Source organism: Pinus tabuliformis, chromosome 1_2, assembly GCF_031772625.1.
Source record: "Pinus tabuliformis cultivar Carrire ecotype Pingquan chromosome 1_2, CPIR1, whole genome shotgun sequence".
NCBI classification, from domain to species: domain Eukaryota; kingdom Viridiplantae; phylum Streptophyta; class Pinopsida; order Pinales; family Pinaceae; genus Pinus; species Pinus tabuliformis.
The window spans coordinates 685,064,555-685,070,554 of record NC_142298.1 but is presented as its reverse complement, the minus strand read 5'-3'; positions in this window follow the sequence as shown (position 1 = coordinate 685,070,554).

Sequence of the window (6,000 nt, the reverse complement as noted above, 5' to 3'; positions counted from 1 at the left end):
TGGAGAAGAAATCCTAGGCTTTATGGACAAAACCCTAGGATTGGTAATTTCCCCTAAAAATACAAACCCTAACCCTAACAATGAGAGAATGACATCATGATGAAGACAAGGATGAGAAGGTAGCAATGATATAAGGAAGCTAAGATAAAGAGATAAGTGTTTTAGATATCTATTATTTTGTTATTACTATTGTCTTTTATTAGTTAGTCTCTTGTCTTTGAATTCTTTGCTTGGTTGTAATTGTTCTTCCATGGCCTCCTAGTGAGGATTACAGGTACATAATGAAGGTTTCCAAGGCTTTGACAAGTAGGTGGAAGAAGTTCAAGAACGAATAAAAGCAAGAGGACTTTCCTAGAATCATGACTTTGTTGAGAGATATTGTACCAAATCAGTTCTAAAACTTGGAGGGAGTAATTAGAGCTTTAAGTATGCTTTGATCATGGTGTCTACAAGAAGGTTCTCCTAGTAAGAGGGAGAGTATCATGACAAGACATTTGTCCCTATTGTGAGGTACAATTCTATTATCTTTATTTGAAGACTCCACCAAGTTGATGCAGAGATATATTTCCTCAATAATTGAGGAGGAATAAGTGTACATAAGGGATACCTCAAGTTTGTGAGTAGAAGAGCTCATTAAAGGAGAAGTATATACTTCCTCAGGAATCATGTTTTTAGCTTCAAAGGGATTTGAAATCTATACAACATAATGGATTGTCATTGATAACTGATATACTAAAAGACAACAGTGGTAGGAAGAGCAACCTAAACTACCATAGGACATGTCTCGGAGTTAGAGGGAGCACCTAGTTTGGGTGTCTAGAAAACATTTGTGATCTAGTGAAGGGAACAAAACATATTATGGTTGAGCTAAGATGTGTTGCTCAACATGTGTTACTAGCATTGTATATATATTCATCAATGAGAAATACAACTGCAGACTTCTTTTTGGTAGAAAGTGTTGAAGACAAAGATGTTTCTTCAGTATAGGCTCCATTATAATTTTCTTGGATAAGTATGAAGAAGTCATTTGTTGCACTTAGTATGGTAGAGGCTAAGTATATTGCAGTTGGATTGGCAAGTTGAGAAGCAGTATGACTTCTGAGGCTACTTACTAGATTATTTTTAATCAGATTTTGATGGTGACCATGATGACAGGTTGAAGCATGTATCACTTCATTCGAGACATGGTGCTAAAAGGAGTTGTGAAGCTCCAATACATCTCCACTAATAAGTAGATAGCTGATATTCTTACGATGCCTCTTTTTAGAGGGAAGTTTATGTACATTCGGGACAAGCTTGGGTTTGTGGAAATTTCCTCTCTCATTGAGAAGGATAGCTTATGAAACTCCATTATGAATGGACATTCTCCCTGTATCTTCATGACCTTGGTTAGATAATGGTCCAATATTCTCCCTGTGTCATTATGACCTTAGCTAGAGAATGGTTTGATAAATTAGATAGCATCATAGACTGCCATTCTTCATGTGTCATGTACTTTTACTTGATTAGGGAGGTTGTCCTTGTGGAAATTACATAGATCTTGGTTGAAGAATGGTCTGACAGACTGACATTCTTCTTGTGTCACTTTGACCTTGGTTGGAGAATGAATTCTCCCTATGTCAATCTAGAAAGAGATCCTTGGTTTGAATAATGGTTCGGTAGAGGATATTCTCCCTGTGTCAGTTAGACCTTGGTTGAGAATAGTCCTAAAGGTTTCTTGGATCTCTTTCTAGAGTGAGCAGGAGCCTCTTAGCATTATGCTCAAATTTCTTTCTAGAGAGCTTGTCTATCATTGATGAGGCCTCCGGTGCTTCACCTAGACTATGTCTATATTAGTCTGATAGTGAAACATGATTATATTGATGGTGGTGATTATGGTATTGATGATGATGATTCTTATCTTAATATTGATCTTTCCTCTACTAGTGAGAGGGAGAATTAATGTGACATCAATAGGGGCATGGCTTGAACTATTGGTGATAATAGGATCATATTTTGAACTATTGATGAGATAACATAAGGGATGAACATTCTAAACAGAATGGTCCATGAGGTCTAGAAATTCATGGAGTGGGTACCTTTTTAGCATCATGGCCTAGATTGAGGCCTTTGGATTTGAGGACATCGATTTCCCAAGGGTTTGACCATAGGTGATGGTAACTCTAAACTATTCGAAGTACCATGAGGTGAGGCACTCACTAGATCATGGTGACTAGTTAGTACCATTGGTTAGGAGAGTTAACTTGAGTTGTGGTACATACTGATGATGATGCTAACGTAGGTCAAGAGTGTTGACCTAGATTATGATTCTATCGATGAGTTGAACCTTTCCTTAAAGACAACATATATACAGAGAACATCTGGATAGTCATTATGAATACCTCCCTAACTAAGAGGGTGTTGAATTTTGTAGCTATGATCAATATTCATAATGTACAATTATTTACATGTAAATATGAATTACACATGATAAAAGAAAAAATTATTTATTATTTTGTCAAAAGAAAAATATGAAAGACATGTTCTTCACGACCTTTGCAAAGGAAGAATTTTGTATTTTTAAAACATGTATTTTTGTCTCCAAGTTAACCAAGTTGACCCTCTAAGGAATCATGTTGGCCTAGCTATAATGACACCCATTCACATTTGATGGAGGCTATAAATAGCCCAGTTGTCTTCCTCCAAGACGACCTTGTGAAGAACAAAAATATATATGATCCTATTCAAAGTTCTAAGGCAATAGAGCTTGTGATATTATGCAAAGTTTTGAGGAATCTTAGGCATATATTTATGATGCTAAAGTGAGAGTTTGAAGCATATATTTATGAGGCTAAAGCAAGAGTCTAAGGCACATTATCTCTTTGGGATGCGAGTTATCTGATGCACATTATCTATGTGGTGTGTGAGAGTCTGAGGCACATTATTTTTGTGGTATGCGAGCTGCTTGTTGCACATTATCTTTGTGGTATGTCTACGACACATTATCTCTATGGTATGTGAGTTGTCTCAGGCACATTATCTTTGTGGTATGCGAGTTGTGTGAGGCGAATAATCACTATGGTATCTAAGTTTTCTGGAACACATATTTTGGAGATATGAAGACCTTTTTATGGATAGAACAAAAGGATATTTTGTCTTGAATCTTGGAGGGTTGACTTGGTCCTTGATGGTTGGTCATCTTACGATTAGTTGAGTTTGATGTATCTCTTGTTGCATTGATTCTCTAAGGAAACGGTTGGTTGGGTTTTCCCCCATTGTGGGTTTTTCCAGGGTTAAATCTTTTGAGTCTCCTTATGCATTGTGATCTTTATTTCTATATTGTCTATTTAGTTTAATTTCTAAACTATAATTACTTAATGATCTCTCTGTTGTGCTAAACAACATATATATCATTGGAAGTAATTATCATAGCTCAAAAATAAAGTACTTGTATCAATTGTACTCAAAAAATCAAGAGAGGAGGGGTATGTGAAGGAGTTGGGTGATTTACAAAGGAAATGGAGGAGAGGAGGCCATAGGGAAGAAAGACTTACCATTTAGCTTGGTGAATGCTTCCAGAGAAAATGGCTTGTCAATTGCAGCATTATACAGTGCAGTTGATGCATTTAACTACACCTAGAAAGAGTCACCAGTCACAATCTCACCACCTAACTGCTTCCATAATTCTTTCACCATAAAGTGGGAGCCTTTGACTTGGTACATTGCGCCTAAACATGTCTAACCATATGGAAATTAAAGCACCATAAGAGATCTTCCAATAATCAATCCATTGCCCCTAAACATTTTCATTAAACACTCATTCAATATCCTCATACAAGCCCTCCCAAATTTCTATCTCAATCAAGATCCATGCCCACCACTTGTCGATCATGGCCCACCAATTAGTGTCTAGAAAAATGAATTTACATATCTTGTTACCTATGTCTTACAACATCTCCTCATAACAAAACACCATCGAGAGACCCACATGATAGCCCGAACTTGCTGAATTGAACATTGTTCTTGGATTATATATAAAAAAATCATTGTACAGGGCTTCAAGACCAAGTGTAAATTCCCCCACACCTAGTTCTTCTATTTGACTCTGAGACAATCCTTCTTGGAAGAAAAATATAAGGCTAACCAACCTCTCATTAGAATATGTACTTGGGGCTTATAGTGTTGAAGAATCTAGGGCAAGTAGGATTGATGTGATTATTCTTAACTTGATAACTATTTGTGAGGCATTTTAATTTTCTTCTTAGCACAATCTTCTCTTTGACATTATTAGAGTGTGTGTTTCTTATTTCATCAAATAGCTACCAAAACCAAAGAGACAAGAACACAAGATGTTTGGCTTTTTTCCAGGGCCAAAACCTCTCCCTCTTGGAGAGGAAAACCCACACACAATTCTTCTTATAGAGATTCCATTTGACGAATACCAAGACCTTGACCCTTGACCTACTAGGCCACTCCAAGACCAAGACACCAATCCTCATCTTTGACACTACTGAGATCATCATCATTGTTGCATCATTGAGGTTATTATTGTTGCACCTTTTTTGTTCCTTTACCTAGATCATTTCTACATTCTTCTTTGTTATCATCATCATGTCTTCATCAATGCACTGAGGTCTTCATCATGCCCTTGTCTTCACCAAGATCATTATGTCGATATCATAACTGTGTATAGTATGTTGAGAGAGTATTGTTGTGGGATTACTATTATGTCGAGACAGTGATCAATGTATCATCTTCATCTTCTTCATAACAAACATACCGAGATAGTGATTAGCACTAAGGTCTATGTCATTACATCTATAATGAGATTGTGATTGTGTTCTTTCCTTGCACCCTAGACTGTCACCACCAAGGAGGAGAAGACTGTAATCTGCTTACTGAAATTATACCTGAAATAGCAGGGGTATCCAAGATGTATCCTTCTGTAATGTGAGGTTCAGATTCTTGTACCCATCCGAGAGGATCTGAGGTCTTGTACTTACCCGAAGTTTCAGAGATCCGAGACACTGTTCTGTTGCCTTGATCTAAGATTCCTGTACCTACTGCACCCATCCGAATTTCAGAGAAGAATCTGAAATCTTGCTTTTCTGTGGTGACCCTAACTGTGTATATATAGTAGTTAGGTCTCTGTATTTGAGCCGACGTGACAATGTGAAGTGTTGTGTCCTTTTATTGAGCTGACATGACTTTCTTTAGTCTATTTAATTCAATTTGAGGTCGACATGACTACTCTCTTTATCATTTTTCTTTTTGTCTTCTTCATGAGGATTGTGTTGGTCTTGGAGGGCTAATCTAGTCACTAGGTAGACTTATGTACATTACATATATGCTCAAGAAGAGCTCTTTGACTCTAACTTTCCTAGACCTATGAAATGAACAAGAAACTGATTTTCATAATTTAAAAATAATATTTCTTTTTATTGACAAGTACAAAGATCAAAATTACATTTGTAAATACCGAACCTAGTTACACTTTCTTCAACACTCCCTCTTAACTAGGGAGGTATTTATAATGGTACTTGGTCATTCTCAATCTGAAGAATTTCTCATAAGAAGAATCAGATTGGTAATCCCATCTGTATAGCATCATATCAATCAGCATTGTCATATTGCAAGGCCTTGACTAACAACTCCATCTCTCCACGAGACCATGAGCTACAATGTTGGCGAGACAAATGATTTATAGACACCTTCATCATTGTCTCTCAAGGTACATACCCACCCAGGTGTTCACTGAGTATGACCTTCTAGGACTATTCTTACCTTCGGTTCCCAACCCTCAAAGAATATTTGTCCTCTTGTCTACTCTTGTCTTGGATGCCCTACACATCCTCAAAGAGTATCGGATGTTAGATGATTACCCAATCCTCCCACTCTTTCTTCCCAATTGAAGACAAGAATGTTGTGTCTACATTTCTATTCATGGCCTTCATCTAGACTTAGGTTCTTAGTCTTGGTCTAGTGCATGACACATGACATGAAAAAACACAATTGTCACTC